The sequence below is a fragment of the Liolophura sinensis genome, chromosome 3 (genome assembly GCF_032854445.1).
Source record: "Liolophura sinensis isolate JHLJ2023 chromosome 3, CUHK_Ljap_v2, whole genome shotgun sequence".
In the NCBI taxonomy this organism is placed as follows: Eukaryota; Metazoa; Mollusca; class Polyplacophora; order Chitonida; family Chitonidae; genus Liolophura; species Liolophura sinensis.
The window spans coordinates 16383385-16402158 of record NC_088297.1 but is presented as its reverse complement, the minus strand read 5'-3'; the positions used below and the strand labels follow the sequence as shown (position 1 = coordinate 16402158).

The 18774-nt window shown below is 38.7% G+C and overlaps 1 long non-coding RNA gene across 2 annotated transcripts; it reads left to right on the top strand.

The window, feature by feature from the left end:
* The first annotated feature begins 7815 nt into the window (after window positions 1–7815).
* Window positions 7816–11405, top strand: LOC135464133 (uncharacterized). Of its 2 annotated transcripts, none has more exons than XR_010443633.1 (3): window positions 7816–8443; window positions 8813–9590; window positions 10988–11405. It is a non-coding gene; the product is annotated as an uncharacterized LOC135464133 (long non-coding RNA). The 2 variants fall into 2 exon arrangements; XR_010443632.1 differs by having other exon boundaries at window positions 8813–10103.
* Window positions 11406–18774: the final 7369 nt, after the last annotated feature.

Genomic DNA, 18774 nt, shown 5'->3' with positions numbered 1-18774 from the left:
TTTTTATTTTCTCATCAACGGGATGGTTCTGAGAACTATTGCCATCAACGCAACACAGATACGTATATCTATTCCACGTGGAAATTATTGTTGGACTATACGAATTTGAAATATGGGTCACGCAAATGTGGAGTTGCTTCCCTGCATCAGTGAAAAGTGTTGACTGCTTCTTTCTTAATTGGTATCAGCTGTATTTATTGTGTATTACTTCTTACATGTTCCTTCGGGAACTGAGCTGATTTGAAAATGGGTCTTGCGATTATAAGTTATGAATGCTGTACGATTTAAAACTGTGGAACCCCTTTTTCACTTATACTTAATTCAAAGTAATCTTTGGTATGTTTTATACTGACTGATTCTATTTTCATTTATATTATGTATTTCGCAGGTGCAGGTACCCTGTAATTTCTTTATTGTCTCAAAAATTTATACTGAATTGTTTTCCTGCATAAAAAAAACTCTGAAATATAAATGCATTGCATATGTGTAATTCTGTTAACTGCACCACTTTTTCGTCGTGATCAGATTAAGTAGAAAATTGATGTACGAGTATATGGTGTATCTCACTTGATTATGACTTCACTGAGGTTGTCTCGAGGTATATCCGTCCAAAGGAGCATACCCTGTTTCTACATCGTAGGACCGGCCCGGATAGCACAGTTGGTAGAGCGTCCGCTTCGGGACCGGTAGATCCAGGATCAATCCTTGATCGAGTCACACCTAAGACTTTAAAAGAGGAAGTTGTAACTTCCTCGCTTGGCATTCAGCCTGAAGGGGATAGTGCAACGACTGGTTGACCCGTATCAGTATAATGGCTCGGGCGGGGCGGCTTACTTGCCTTCGGTAAGTCGTCTCAGTGATGCAGCACTAAATAAAAGAGCGGTGGAAATCCGTCCTGCAACAAGGAGGCACATTACACGTACATGCACCCTAATGATTCCTTCGTCGTCATATGACTGAAAAATTGTTGAGTACGACGTTAAACCCCAAGCACTCACTCACTCACTCTACATCGTAGGGTTTAATTCGCCCCATTTTTGATGTGGATCTTTTGTCCATCAGTTTTCATTAGAACACAAAGATAGGACGAGAATTACCTGGCATATCTGAAACAACTCTGACCGGATGCATATAATTTTCACCTTAACAGATCTACCGGTATGTACTTTTTATAACCATGATAATTAATATTTTTTCCGTGTCTTTCATATGACTTGATGCATTCGGCTTAAAGATTCGTGTAATGTAAATCATAATCACAAATGCATGCATTGAATTGAAATAAGTCAGGCTTTTGTGAAATGGCATAGTAACAAGTATTTTTTCATATAATATACATATCTTTACATTTCAGAAAAATAATTAACTTTTGCCTTTTTACTGAATATTACTAATTCAGGTTTACCTCATACCCATGTGAAATTATCTGATTCAAATAGAGCATAAATAAATGACTGATACTAAATTATTCAATTAGACAAGTTTGTTTCGTTACAGGTTTTGCTCTGGTGAAATATAGCGGGAAAGGAAGTAGTCATCAATGCTTTTTTGTGTGTGTGTATAAATAAATTAAGAGTCTGAAGTTAAACTGTTATTTGTTTTAGTACAATGTACAGGAGTGTTTTAAAATTGCATGTGTTTGAAAATAGTTAAGGTTTCTGGGTTCATATTCCAGCATTATATCAGGTCATCAAGTGCGCAGTGGCAACTTGGTAGTCAGCCTAAGCTATCCAGAATAGCTTGCGTAAGCTACGTCAGTTATCTAGTGCTAGCTATCCAGGCTAGCTAATTGCTTGATGTAGCTACCCTGGTGAGTTTGCTATGGCTTGCGCAAGCACGCTTTGTTTCAAATGGGAGCTTATGTGAAGCTTCCTGCAAGCTCGCAATTTTCAGCGATCTAATTAGGATTGCACGAGCAAGCATATAGACCATCTAGTTCAGCTTGTGGGAGACAGCCAGAGTAGTTATGGGAAGATAGTCTGGGTAGCTAGTGCAAGATAACCAGGGTAGCTGTTGCAAGCTAACACAAACTAACATGGGGAGCTAGTGGCTAGTAAAACTTCAATTCGCTTGGCTGTTTGTTACAAGCTTAAATTTTCATTAGGGCATCGTCCGCCACTTATTCTATCGTCCCTCCAATAAACCGCTCCACTTTCGTTTTTCCAGCAGATCACTCCATCGTCTTTCCAAGGAACCACCTCATCCCGACACTAATACTTGTTTATGGGTGCAATATTACAGTGTGTGTAAAACCTAGATGCGGAATCGCATTCGAACTAACTTTATTTCTAAATGTATAGATACCATGTCCGGCAGTAATTTACTTATCTGACAATTGTATTTAGTAATGCTCAGAAATTTAATACTAACGCGATAACCGTCACTGTTATGAGTGAAAATACTGCAAAAGGACAGCAATTGACCGGACACAACAAGCATCGCGGACGACTTTCTGCCTGTGTAGTCCCTTTCAAGATCTTGCCGCATTTGATGTCAAACTCGTTCACCGGGCTACAAAACACGCCTTGGTAATTAACTTATGTTTTATAACTGTTTTAGTCTGAAACACACATTTACTAATTGTTTGCTTGATGTTTTATTAAATTTCGTATGCATGCTACTGTAACATATACAGATCTTACTTTACACTCACTTTAGTTGGGCGTTCCACAAATTTCTACAACTAGGATAACTCGCAAAGTTTTCAATTTTCCTGTCTCTAAATTTAAACTGAATATTAGTAACGCTGATAAATAATATACATTTTAATTCCTTATTTGTCTTCATCTTCAATCCACTGAATGGTCACAATATTTCTAGTTCTGCTGAATTATACAATTTTTTATCAATTCGGTTGTTTTAGATCCATTGTCTTAGCCTCGTAGGTGGCTCGTCTGCTAAAGACATTGTTAGAAGAACAATATCGCAGACGTTGAACCATGTCGTGGCCCATAAAAATGAACTGGGTGGGAAAGAAAGGATGGAAGGGGACCGGTGACGTCCCGAAGAGAGCATTTTGTGGACTCCATCTCTGTTATGCTGTCAGAAGTAAGAATGATTAACATTTCACATTTCCCCCCGGGTTGCAATAACTCTGCCACGTCTCCTTTTACCTCTTATTGTGTGAGTGTGCGGATGCTAAAATACGTACATGTTAAGTTAAATAACACAGTTTAATCATATCACAGTTTGAGAAATTGAGATTATGATTCGTAAATATGTGATGTTGCGAATGAACAATGGTCATGTGGAGGGTGTTGTCATATCACCGATGGATAACCGTTATATACGTCGCTTACAATCATATGGTTGTCAGTAACATCAGCAGAACACGTTGAAGTAGCAGGTTAATTTTACAAGGTATATTAGTTATCGATGTATTTTTGTCTCTTTTTTATGTTAAAATCGGTATTGAAGAACAAGCTGTACTCGGCAACAGCGGATCAAGTTGAAAGAGAAATCATGGTCTGGCTGAGAAAAACAGCTGACCGCCAGGGAGAAAGACGGCAGAGAGTGGTGAACAAAGAAGGCGCAGTGAAGAAAAACATTCAAAATAACAAATTACACGACATAAACTAGAATGGAATAATAAACCATCGTCTAATTTTAATTCACACTTTTGGGCTTTAGTTCATCTTTTGATGTTAGCTAATTGTTAATGGTGTACTGGTCAATCTTTATTACTTCTGTATTTGTTATTTCGGGTTTTAAAAATAAAAAAAACATGCATTTGCATTATAAAGCTTTCGGGGCATATTAGAAACTGTTTCAACGCTTCCTTGTTATCTGATTTCAAATCATATTGTCAAACACATATACAGACTTACACAAGATTGACCAAACTCCTTGCATATTTAAACCCAATTTTAGTATCGGTATTAGTCAATTACTATATTCACCCGAACTTATCAGTGATTTGTGAAGTATAGCCAGTGAATGTTCTTTCTGCACATGATCGATTGACCTGGGTTTCCTTACTTTCCCGTTTGCCAACAGTCGATCCATTCAAGCAGTTTTAATCATGATAGATATTCTTCCGATCAGTGGACACATACTCAGTGTTAGATGGTAACTGGCTTTAATATTTTTTAGCATCAACTGTTTTTTATTTTTTTTTAATTCCCTCAGGATCAGACAGATTTATACATCTGTTGTGTGTACTGGCTGAATTCAGGCGTCAACTGGTTACTAAATGGGTATTAACCGGTGGGTATGACTGGGCCGGTGATGTACAACCGGCTCTGGCCCTGTACGGGTTTGATAATGGATTGATACCACTCAACATGATTGGCCCAATACCGGTTTCCCACAACTGGTCCCGTGTCGTTCACTAACGGTGAAGTACTGGGTTAGTTCAGCTGCGCCATACGGGCCCAGTACCGAAAAATTTGAATTGGCCCAGTTTTGGTACAAAGCAGCCTAGTAGCGGTCCGATTGGGGCTATTTGTACAGACCCAATCTGAAGCCACTGTGCACGCTGGTATGCTGGACCAGTACCGGCCTAGTTTGTAAATGTTATCTGGGTAAGTGTAATGTTCGTGAGTTCGAAGGAAAACTTCAAATAATTAAATAAATATCTATTTACCGGTATGTATTTATTTGATTGGTGATTGGTACGACGGTGGCCAGCATTATGGTGGTAGAAAACAGGACAGAGCCCAGGGGAAACCCACGACCATCCGCAAGTTGCTGAGAGGCCTTCCCACTTACGACCGGAGGGGAAATATAAGTAAAATTTTCTATCAGTTCATGAAAGCATTTTTTGTGTATGTACATTCCTTGAAAACCCAATTGGCGTCTTTACCAATTGTAAACGTAGAACTCTAATTTCCATCTCTTGCATGAGAAAAATCAGTACCACACGTTTTGTTTTAATTTCCATCAAGTGTTATCCAGTTTGAGTCTGACTGCTTTCTACTACATTTTACAAACGTTAGTTTTAGCCCTAAATGCAAGGAACGTGAGCAACGTGTCATTCCCATCGACTTGCCTGTATTAACTCTTGACTGTTATACTTGTGCTTGAAACCTTTCGTCGTTCAACTTATCCCCCACACTTCCACCAGATCATTTCAATCCCCCCCCCCAACCCGCCCCAGTTCTATCATTTTCCACTAAACCATTTCGTCATCATCCGTATCTATTACCTTCCCGCAATATCGCTTCATCTCCCTCCATTTCCACTATCTTTCCACTGAATCATTTCATCATATCTCGCTTCTATTACCTTCCCGTCATATCACTTCATCTCCCTCCATTTCTAGTATCTTTCCACTAAATCATTTCATCATAACTGGCTTCTATTACCTTCCCGCCATATCACTTCATTTTCCTCTATTTCCAGCATCTTTCCACTAAATCATTTCATCATCATCCGCTTCCATTATCTTCCCTCATCGGACTCTTAGGGGTTGCATCAGCTTCAACGTTTTTTGTTTTTTTGTTTTGTTTGTTTTTATTTTCTCATCAACGGGATGGTTCTGAGAATTATTGCCATCAACGCAACACAGATACGTATATCTGTATTCCACGTGGAAATTACTGATGGACTATACGAATTTGAAATATGGGTCACGCAAATGTGGAGTTGCTTCCCTGCATCAGTGAAAAGTGTTGACTGCTTCTTTCTTAATTGGTATCAGCTGTATTTATTGTGTATTACTTCTTACATGTTCCTTCGGGAACTGAGCTGATTTGAAAATGGGTCTTGCGATTATAAGTTATGAATGCTGTACGATTTAAAACTGTGGATCCCCTTTTTCACTTATACTTAATTCAAAGTAATCTTTGGTATGTTTTATACTGACTGATTCTATTTTCATTTATATTATGTATTTCGCAGGTGCAGGTACCCTTTAGTTTCTATATTGTCTCAAAAATTTATACTGAATTGTTTTCCTGCATAAAAAAAATTCTGAAATATAAATGCATTGCATATGTGTAATTCTGTTAACTGCACCACTTTTTCATCGTGATCAGATTAAGTAGAAAATTGATGTACGAGTATATGGTGTATCTCACTTGATTATGACTTCACTGAGGTTGTCTCGAGGTATATCCGTCCAAAGGAGCATACCCTGTTTCTACATCGTAGGACCGGCCCGGATAGCACAGTTGGTAGAGCGTCCGCTTCGGGACCGGTAGATCCCCGGATCAATCCTTGATCGAGTCACACCTAAGACTTTAAAAGAGGAAGTTGTAACTTCCTCGCTTGGCGTTCGGGCGGGGCGGCTTACTTGCCTTCGGTAAGTCGTCTCAGTGAAGCAGCACTAAATAAAAGAGCGGTGGAAATCCGTCCTGCAACAAGGAGGCACATTACACGTACATGCACCCTAATGATTCCTTCGTCGTCATATGACTGAAAAATTGTTGAGTACGACGTTAAACCCCAAGCACTCACTCACTCACTCTACATCGTAGGGTTTAATTCGCCCCATTTTTGATGTAGGTCTTTTGTCCATCAGTTTTCACTAGAACACAAAGATAGGACAAGAATTACCTGGCATATCTGAAACAACTCTGACTGGATGCATATAATTTTCACCTTAACAGATCTACCGGTATGTACTTTTTATAACCATGATAATTAATATTTTTTCCGTGTCTTTCATATGAGTTGATGCATTCGGCATAAAGATTCGTGTAATGTAAATCATAATCACAAATGCATGCATTGAATTGAAATAAGTCAGGCTTTTGTGAAATGGCATAGTAACAAGTATTTTTTCATATAATATACATATCTTTACATTTCAGAAAAATAATTAACTTTTGCCTTTTTACTGAATATTACTAATTCAGGTTTACCTCATACCCATGTGAAATTATCTGATTCAAATAGAGCATAAATAAATGACTGATACTGAATTATTCAATTAGACAAGTTTCTGTTTCGTTACAGGTTTTGCTCTGGTGAAATATAGCGGGAAAGGAAGTAGTCATCAATGCTTTTTTGTGTGTGTGTATAAATAAATTAAGAGTCTGAAGTTAAACTGTTATTTGTTTTAGTACAATGTACAGGAGTGTTTTAAAATTGCATGTGTGTGAAAATAGTTAAGGTTTCTGGATTCATATTCCAGCATTATATCAGATCATCAAGTGCGCAATGGCAACTTGGTAGTCAGCCTAAGCTATCCAGAATAGCTTGCGTAAGCTACGTCAGTTATCTAGTGCTAGCTATCCAGGCTAGCTAATTGCTTGATGTAGCTACCCTGGTGAGTTTGCCATGGCTTGCGCAAGCACGCTTTGTTTCAAATGGGAGCTCATGTGAAGCCTCCTGCAAGCTCGCAATTTTCAGCGATCTAATTAGGATTGCACGAGCAAGCATATAGACCATCTAGTTCAGCTTGTGGGAGACAGCCAGAGTAGTTATGGGAAGATAGTCTGGGTAGCTAGTGCAAGATAACCAGGGTAGCTGTTGCAAGCTAACACAAGCTAACATGGGGAGCTAGTGGCTAGTTACAACTTCAATTCGCTTGGCTGGTTGTTACAAGCTTAAATTTTCATTAGTCCGCCACTTATTCTATCGTCCCTCCAATAAACCGCTCCACTTTCGTTTTTCCAGCAGATCACTCCATCGTCTTTCCAAGGAACCACCTCATCCCGGCACTAATACTTGTTTATGGGTGCAATATTACAGTGTGTGTAAAACCTAGATGCGGAATCGCATTCGAACTAACTTTATTTCTAAATGTATAGATACCATGTCTGACAGTAATTTACTTATCTGACAATTGTATTTAGTAATGCTCAGAAATTTAATACTAACGCGATAACCGTCACTGTTATGAGTGAAAATACTGCAAAAGGACAGCAATTGACCGGACACAACAAGCATCGCGGACGATTTTCTGCCTGTGTAGTCCTTTCAAGATCTTGCCACATTTGATGTCAAACTCGTTCACCGGGCTACAAAACACGCCTTGGTAATTAACTTATGTTTTATAACTGTTTTAGTCTGAAACACACATTTACTAATTGTTTGCTTGATGTTTTATTAAATTTCGTATGCATGTTACTGTAACATATACAGATCTTACTCTACACTCACTTTAGTTGGGCGTTCCACAAATTTCTACAACTAGGATAACTCGCAAAGTTTTCAATTTTCCTGTCTCTAAATTTAAACTGAATATTAGCAACGCTGATAAATAATATACATTTAAATCCTTATTTGTCTTCATCTTCAGTCCACTGAATGGTCACAATATTTCTAGTTCTGCTGAATTATACAATTTTTTATCAATTCGGTTGTTTTAGATCCATTGTCTTAGCTTCGTAGGTGGCTCGTCTGCTAAAGACATTGTTAGGAGAACAATATCGCAGACGTTGAACCATGTCGTGGCCCATAAAAATGAACTGGGTGGGAAAGAAAGGATGGAAGGGGACCGGTGACGTCCCGAAGAGAGCATTTTGTGGACTCCATCTCTGTTATGCTGTCAGAAGTAAGAATGATTAACATTCACATTTCCCCCCGGGTTGCAATAACTCTGCCACGTCTCCTTTTACCTCTTATTGTGTGAGTGTGCGGATGCTAAAATACGTACATGTTAAGTTAAATAGCACAGTTTAATCATATCACAGTTTGAGAAATTGAGATTATGAAACGTAAATATGTAATGTTACAAATGAGCAATGGTCATGTGGAGGGTGTTGTCATATCACCGATGGATAACCGTTATATACGTCCCTTACAATCATATGGTTGTTAGTAACATCAGCAGAACACGTTGAAGTAGCACGTTAATTTTACAAGGTATATTAGTTATCGATGTATTTTTGTCTCTTTTATTATGTTAAAATCGGTATTGAAGAACAAGCTGTACTCGGCAACAGCGGATCAAGTTGAAAGAGAAATCATGGTCTGGCTGAGAAAAACAGCTGACCGCCAGGGAGAAAGACGGCAGAGAGTGGTGAACAAAGAAGGCGCAGTGAAGAAAACCATTCAAAATAACAAATTACACGACATAAACTAGAATGGAATAATAAACCATCGTCTAATTTTAATTCACACTTTTGGGCTTTAGTTCATCTTTTGATGTTGGCTAATTGTTAATGGTGTACTGGTCAATCTTTATTACTTCTGTATTTGTTATTTCGGGTTTTAAAAATAAAAAAAACATGCATTTGCATTATAAAGCTTTCGGGGCATATTAGAAACTGTTTCAACGCTTCCTTGTTATCTGATTTCAAATCATATTGTAAAACACATATACAGACTTACACAAGATTGACCAAACTCCTTGCATATTTAAACCCAATTTTAGTATCGGTATTAGTCAATTACTATATTCACTCGAACTTATCAGTGATTTGTGAAGTATAGCCAGTGAATGTTCTTTCTGTACATGATCGATTGACCTTGGTTTCCTTTCTTCCCCGTTTGCCAACAGTCGATCCATTCAAGCAGTTTTAATCGTGATAGATATTCTTCCGATCAGTGGACACATACTCAGTGTTAGATGGTAACTGGCTTTAATATTTTTTAGCATCAACTGTTTTTTATTTTTTAAATTCCCTCAGGATCAGACAGATTTATACATCTACTGGCTGAATTCAGGCGACAACTGGTTACTAAATGGGTATTAACCGGTGGGTATGACTGGGGCGGTGATGTACAACCGGCTCTGGCCCTGTACGGGTTTGATAATGGATTGATACCACTCAACATGATTGGCCCAATACCGGTTTCTCACAACTGGTCCCGTGTCGTTCACCAACGACACGGGTTCAGCTGCGCCATACGGGCTCAGTACCGAAAAATTTGAATTGGCCCAGTTTTGGTACAAAGCAGCCTAGTAGCGGTCCGATTGGGGCTATTTGTACAGACCCAATCTGAAGCCACTGTGCACGCTGGTATGCTGGACCAGTACCGGCCTAGTTTGTAAATGTTATCTGGGTAAGTGTAATGTTCGTGAGTTCGACGGAAAACTTCAAATAATTAAATAAATATCTATTTACCGGTATGTATTTATTTGATTGGTGATTGGTACGACGGTGGCCAGCATTATGGTGGTAGAAAACAGGACAGAGCCTAGGGGAAACCCACGACCATCCGCAAGTTGCTGGGAGGCCTTCCCACTTACGACCGGAGGGGAAATATAAGTAAATACATTTTCTATCAGTTCATGAATACATTTTTTGTGCATGTACATTCCTTGAAAACCCAATTGGCGTCTTTACCAATTGTAAACGTAGAACTCTAATTTCCATCTCTTGCATGAGAAAAATCAGTACCACACGTTTTGTTTTAATTTTCATCAAGTGTTATCCAGTTTGAGTCTGACTGCTTTCTACTACATTTTACAAGCATTAGTTTTAGCCCTAAATGCAAGGAACGTGAGCAACGTGTCATTCCCATCGACTTGCCTGTATTAACTCCTGACTGTTATACCTGTGCTTGAAACCTTTCGTCGTTCAACTTATCCCCCAGACTTCCACCAGATCATTTCAATCCCCCCCCCCAACCACCCGCCCCAGTTCTATCATTTTCCACTAAACCATTTCGTCATCATCCGTATCTATTACCTTCCCGCAATATCGCTTCATCTCCCTCCATTTCCACTATCTTTCCACTGAATCATTTAATCATATCTCGCTTCTATTACCTTCCCGTCATATCACTTCATCTCCCTCCATTTCGAGTATCTTTCCACTAAATCATTTCATCATAACTGGCTTCTATTACCTTCCCGCCATATCACTTCATTTTCCTCTATTTCCAAATGCTTGTGTAAAATGTTTGTGAATAAGGTTTTATGATTTCATGAAAATATGTGTTACTTTATTAAAATACAATAATGAAACCTCTTGATGATCATATCAGGCATAAAACGGCAAAAGTTTGGTGTTGCAAAGGACGAAAGTGTGATCCATGGGAAACATATACTGCACTTGTTCGTCGGGGGGTAATACCGAAAATATCTACATTGGAAAAATTAGAATGGTATATGTTATATACCAAAGTTTTATCGCCTTATCTCACACAGATACTTACCAGGATGGACGACGTAAACTGAGGATAGCTGAGGATATATCCGATTTACAGACGGTCGCTGAGGAAGATTTGGGGAGAGGAAGTAGATGTTACTATTTCATTTATGCATATGGTTTGACACTTGCTAGCGAATTCTAGCGAATTAAGGTTTCTAAGAACCTAATGGATTGTAATAATGTTGTACTATTTAATGTGCATTCTGTATATGTTTGTGTCATATTGATCATCAGCAAATAATTCCCTTGCAGACGCAAACAAAAGAGATATTCCTCAAGCGAAAGTAATGACGACGAAGCCCCTCATGCCAACGCAGCCGAAGCAAATACGTCTAGCACCTTCACCTGCTCTGCCAGGTTTTCCAGCAGTGGAACGGCATTCGACTTACCCCTCCAAGGAGAGCCAGTTACATGTTTGAACGTAACACCTTACCTGAACATCAGCGGATTAAACCACTTCCTTTGGCAGGCCGTTTTGGCCTTCAATGACATTGAGTTACGATGTTGCAATGAATTCCTTTCAGATATCTTAAATTCACATTCATATGATATATTAGGAAATGATTTTAAGGCGTGTGGGAATAATTTTCACGTATCAGAAAAACTGTACCAAAATGGCTCCTCATATATGTTAGAGGATGATTTTTGTCTTTAAAACATATACGAATGTCGGATGAAAATGTCGAATGAAAATACTGCAAAAGGACAATTGACAATTGACCGGACACAACAAGCATCGCGGACGATTTTCTGCCTGTGTAGTCCTTTCAAGATCTTGCCACATTTGATGTCAAACTCGTTCACCGGGCTACAAAAAAACGCCTTGGTAATTAACTTATGTTTTATAACTGTTTTAGTCTGAAACACACATTTACTAATTGTTTGCTTGATGTTTTATTAAATTTCGTATGCATGTTACTGTAACATATACAGATCTTACTCTACACTCACTTTAGTTGGGCGTTCCACAAATTTCTACAACTAGGATAACTCGCAAAGTTTTCAATTTTCCTGTCTCTAAATTTAAACTGAATATTAGCAACGCAGATAAATAATATACATTTAAATCCTTATTTGTCTTCATCTTCAGTCCACTGAATGGTCACAATATTTCTAGTTCTGCTGAATTATACAATTTTTTATCAATTCGGTTGTTTTAGATCCATTGTCTTAGCCTCGTAGGTGGCTCGTCTGCTAAAGACATTGTTAGAAGAACAATATCGCAGACGTTGAACCATGTCGTCGCCCATAAAAATGAACTGGGTGGGAAAGAAAGAATGGAAGGGGACCGGTGACGTCCCGAAGAGAGCATTTTGTGGACTCCATCTCTGTTATGCTGTCAGAAGTAAGAATGATTAACATTTCACATTTCCCCCCCGGGTTGCAATAACTCTGCCACGTCTCCTTTTACCCCTTATTGTGTGAGTGTGCGGATGCTAAAATACGTACATGTTAAGTTAAATAACACAGTTTAATCATATCACAGTTTGAGAAATTGAGATTATGATTCGTAAATATGTGATGTTGCGAATGAACAATGGTCATGTGGAGCGTGTTGTCATATCACCGATGGATAACCGTTATATACGTTGCTTACAATCATACGGTTGTTAGTAACATCAGCAGAACACGTTGAAGTAGCAGGTTAATTTTACAAGGTATATTAGTTATCGATGTATTTTTGTCTCTTTTTTTATGTTAAAATCGGTATTGAAGAACAAGCTGTACTCAGCAACAGCGGATCAAGTTGAAAGAGAAATCATGGTCTGGCTGAGAAAAACAACTGACCGCCAGGGAGAAAGACGGCAGAGAGTGGTGAACAAAGAAGGCGCAGTGAAGAAAACCATTCAAAATAACAAATTACACGACATAAACTAGAATGGAATAATAAACCGTCGTCTAATTTTAATTCACACTTTTGGGCTTTAGTTCATCTTTTGATGTTAGCTAATTGTTAATGGTGTACTGGTCAATCTTTATTACTTCTGTATTTGTTATTTCGGGTTTTAAAAATAAAAAAAACATGCATTTGCATTATTAAGCTTTCGGGGCATATTAGAAACTGTTTCAACGCTTCCTTGTTATCTGATTTCAAATCATATTGTAAAACACATATACAGACTTACACAAGATTGACCAAACTCCTTGCATATTTAAACCCAATTTTAGTATCGGTATTAGTCAATTACTATATTCACTCGAACTTATCAGTGATTTGTGAAGTATAGCCAGTGAATGTTCTTTCTGTACATGATCGATTGACCTTGGTTTCCCTTTCTTCCCCGTTTGCCAACAGTCGATCCATTCAAGCAGTTTTAATCATGATAGATATTCTTCCGATCAGTGGACACATACTCAGTGTTAGATGGTAACTGGCTTTAACATTTTTTAGCATCAACTGTTTTTTAATTTTTTAAATTCCCTCAGGATCAGACAGATTTATACATCTGTTGTGTGTACTGGCTGAATTCAGGCGTCAACTGGTTACTAAATGCGTATTAACCGGTGGGTATGACTGGGGCGGTGATGTACAACCGGCTCTGGCCCTGTACGGGTTTGATAATGGATTGATACCACTCAACATGTGATTTGCCCAATACCGGTTTCCCACAACTGGTCCCGTGTCGTTCACTAACGGTGAAGTACTGGGTTAGTTCAGCTGCGCCATACGGGCCCAGTACCGAAAAATTTGAATTGGCCCAGTTTTGGTACAAAGCAGCCTAGTAGCGGTCCGATTGGGGCTATTTGTACAGACCCAATCTGAAGCCATTGTGCGCGCTGGTATGCTGGACCAGTACCGGCCTAGTTTGTAAATGTTATCTGGGTAAGTGTAATGTTCGTGAGTTCGACGGAAAACTTCAAATAATTAAATAAATATCTATTTACCGGTATGTATTTATTTGATTGGTGATTGGTACGACGGTGGCCAGCATTATGGTGGTAGAAAACAGGACAGAGCCCAGGGGAAACCCACGACCATCCGCAAGTTGCTGGGAGGCCTTCCCACTTACGACCGGAGGGGAAATATAAGTAAATAAATTTTCTATCAGTTCATGAATGCATTTTTTGTGCATGTACATTCCTTGAAAACCCAATTGGCGTCTTTACCAATTGTAAACGTAGAACTCTAATTTCCATGTCTTGCATGAGAAAAATCAGTACCACACGTTTTGTTTTAATTTTCATCAAGTGTTATCCAGTTTGAGTCTGACTGCTTTCTACTACATTTTACAAACGTTAGTTTTAGCCCTAAATGCAAGGAACGTGAGCAACGTGTCATTCCCATCGACTTGCCTGTATTAACTCTTGACTGTTATACCTGTGCTTGAAACCTTTCGTCGTTCAACTTATTTCCCAGACTTCCACCAGATCATTTCAATCTCCCCCCCATCCGCCCCAGTTCTATCATTTTCCACTAAACCATATCGTCATCATCCGTATCTATTACCTTCCCGCAATATCGCTTCATCTCCCTCCATTTCCACTATCTTTCCACTGAATCATTTCATCATATCTCGCTTCTATTACCTTCCCGTCATATCACTTCATCTCCCTCCATTTCTAGTATCTTTCCACTAAATCATTTCATCATAACTGGCTTCTATTACCTTCCCGCCATATGACTTCATTTTCCTCTATTTCCAAATGCTTGTGTAAAATGTTTGTGAATAAGGTTTTATGATTTCATGAAAATATGTGTTACTTTATTAAAATACAATAATGAAACCTCTTGATGATCATATCAGGCATAAAACGGCAAAAGTTTGGTGTTGCAAAGGACGAAAGTGTGATCCATGGGAAACATATACTGCACTTGTTCATCAGGGGGTAATACCGAAAATATCTACATTGGAAAAATTAGAATGGTATATGTTATATACCAAAGTTTTATCGCCTTATCTCACACAGATACTTACCAGGATGGACGACGTAAACTGAGGATATATCCGATTTACAGACGGTCGCTGAGGAAGATTTGGGGAGAGGAAGTAGAACGTACTATTTCATTTATGCATATGGTTTGACACTTGCTAGCGAATTCTAGCGAATTAAGGTTACTAAGAACCTAATGGATTGTAATAATGTTGTACTATTTAATGTGCATTCTGTATATGTTTGTGTCATATTGATCATCAGCAAATAATTCCCTTGCAGACGCAAACAAAAGAGATATTCCTCAAGCGAGAGTGATGACGACGAAGCCCCTCATGCCAACGCAGCCGAAGCAAATACGTCTAGCACCTTCACCTGCTCTGCCAGGTTTTCCAGCAGTGGAACTGGAGTCGGCATTCGACTTACCCCTCCAAGGAGAGCCAGTTACATGTTTGAACGTAACACCTTACCTGAACATCGGCGGATTAAACCACTTCCTTTGGCAGGCCGTTTTGGCCTTCATGACATTGAGTTAAGATGTTGCAATGAATTCCTTTCAGATGTCTTAAATTCACATTCATATGATATATTAGGAAATGATTTTAAGGCGTGTGGGAATAATTTTCACGTATCAAAAAAACTGTACCAAAATGGCTCCTCATATATGTTAGAGGATGATTTTTTGTCTTTAAAACATATACGAATGTCGGATGAAAATGTCGAATGAAAATACTGCAAAAGGACAGCAATTGACCGGACACAACAAGCATCGCGGACGACTTTCTGCCTGTGTAGTCCTTTCAAGATCTTGCCGCATTTGATGTCAAACTCGTTCACCGGGCTATAAAAAACGCCTTGGTAATTAACTTATGTTTTATAACTATTTTAGTCTGAAACACACATTTACTAATTGTTTGTTTGATGTTTTATTAAATTTCGTATGCATGCTACTGTAACATATACAGATCTTACTCTACACTCATTTTAGTTGGGCGTTCCACAAATTTCTACAACTAGGATAACTCGCAAAGTTTTCAATTTTCCTGTCTCTAAATTTAAACTGAATATTAGCAACGCTGATAAATAATATACATTTAAATCCTTATTTGTCCTTATCTTCAGTCCACTGAATGGTCACAATATTTCTAGTTCTGCTGAATTATACAATTTTTTATCCATTCGGTTGTTTTAGATCCATTGTCTTAGCCTCGTAGGTGACTGGTCTGCTAAAGGCATTGTTAGAAGAACAATATCGCAGACGTTGAACCATGTCGTCGCCCATAAAAATGAACTGGGTGGGAAAGAAAGGATGGAAGGGGACCGGTGACGTCCCGAAGAGAGCATTTTGTGGACTCCATCTCTGTTATGCTGTCAGAAGTAAGAATGATTAACATTTCACATTTCCCCCCGGGTTGCAATAACTCTGCCACGTCTCCTTTTACCTCTTATTGTGTGAGTGTGCGGATGCTAAAATACGTACATGTTAAGTTAAATAACACAGTTTAATCATATCACAGTTTGAGAAATTGAGATTATGATTCGTAAATATGTGATGTTGCGAATGAACAATGGTCATGTGGAGCGTGTTGTCATATCGCCGATGGATAACCGTTATATACGTTGCTTACAATCATATGGTTGTTAGTAACATCAGCAGAACACGTTGAAGTAGCAGGTTAATTTTACAAGGTATATTAGTTATCGATGTATTTTTGTCTCTTTTTTTATGTTAAAATCGGTATTGAAGAACAAGCTGTACTCAGCAACAGCGGATCAAGTTGAAAGAGAAATCATGGTCTGGCTGAGAAAAACAACTGACCGCCAGGGAGAAAGACGGCAGAGAGTGGTGAACAAAGAAGGCGCAGTGAAGAAAACCATTCAAAATAACAAATTACACGACATAAACTAGAATGGAATAATAAACCATCGTCTAATTTTAATTCACACTTTTGGGCTTTAGTTCATCTTTTGATGTTAGCTAATTGTTAATGGTGTACTGGTCAATCTTTATTACTTCTGTATTTGTTATTTCGGGTTTTAAAAATAAAAAAAACATGCATTTGCATTATTAAGCTTTCGGGGCATATTAGAAACTGTTTCAACGCTTCCTTGTTATCTGATTTCAAATCATATTGTAAAACACATATACAGACTTACACAAGATTGACCAAACTCCTTGCATATTTAAACCCAATTTTAGTATCGGTATTAGTCAATTACTATATTCACTCGAACTTATCAGTGATTTGTGAAGTATAGCCAGTGAATGTTCTTTCTGTACATGATCGATTGACCTTGGTTTCCTTTCTTCCCCGTTTGCCAACAGTCGATCCATTCAAGCAGTTTTAATCGTGATAGATATTCTTCCGATCAGTGGACACATACTCAGTGTTAGATGGTAACTGGCTTTAATATTTTTTAGCATCAACTGTTTTTTATTTTTTTTAAATTCCCTCAGGATCAGACAGATTTATACATCTGTTGTGTGTACTGGCTGAATTCAGGCGTCAACTGGTTACTAAATGGGTATTAACCGGTGGGTATGACTGGGGCGGTGATGTACAACCGGCTCTGGCCCTGTACGGGTTTGATAATGGATTGATACCACTCAACATGATTGGCCCAATACCGGTTTCCCACAACTGGTCCCGTGTCGTTCACTAACGGTGAAGTACTGGGTTAGTTCAGCTGCGCCATACGGGCCCAGTACCGAAAAATTTGAATTGGCCCAGTTTTGGTACAAAGCAGCCTAGTAGCGGTCCGATTGGGGCTATTTGTACAGACCCAATCTGAAGCCACTGTGCACGCTGGTATGCTGGACCAGTACCGGCCCAGTTTGTAAATGTTATCTGGGTAAGTGTAATGTTCGTGAGTTCGACGGAAAACTTCAAATAATTAAATAAATATCTATTTACCGGTATGTATTTATTTGATTGGTGATTGGTACGACGGTGGCCAGCATTATGGTGGTAGAAAACAGGACAGAGCCCAGGGGAAACCCACGACCATCCGCAAGTTGCTGGGAGGCCTTCCCACTTACGACCGGAGAGGAAATATAAGTAAATAAATTTTCTATCAGTTCATGAATGCATTTTTTGTGCATGTACATTCCTTGAAAACCCAATTGGCGTCTTTACCAATTGTAAACGTAGAACTCTAATTTCCATCTCTTGCATGAGAAAAATCAGTACCACACGTTTTGTTTTAATTTTCATCAAGTGTTATCCAGTTTGAGTCTGACTGCTTTCTACTACATTTTACAAACGTTAGTTTTAGCCCTAAATGCAAGGAACGTGAGCAACGTGTCATTCCCATCGACTTGCCTGTATTAACTCTTGACTGTTATACCTGTGCTTGAAACCTTTCGTCGTTCAACTTATCCCCCAGACTTCCACCAGATCATTTCAATCCCCCCCCCCCCCACCCGCCCAAGTTCTATCATTTTCCACTAAACCATATCGTCATCATCCGTATCTGTTACCTTCCCGCAATATCGCTTCATCTCCCTCCATTTCCACTATCTTTCCACTGAATCATTTCATCATATCTCGCTTCTATTACCTTCCCGTCATATCACTTCATCTCCCTCCATTTCGAGTATCTTTCCACTAAATCATTTCATCATAACTGGCTTCTATTACCTTCCCGCCATATCACTTCATTTTCCTCTATATCATTTCATCATCATCCGCTTCCATTATCTTCCCTCATCGGACTCTTAGGGGCTGCATCAGCTTCAACGTTTTTTTTTTTGTTTGTTTTGTTTGTTTTTATTTTCTCATCAACGAGATGGTTCTGAGAATTATTGCCATCAACGCAACACAGATACGTATATCTGTATTCCACGTGGAAATTATTGATGGACTATACGAATTTGAAATATGGGTCACGCAAATGTGGAGTTGCTTCC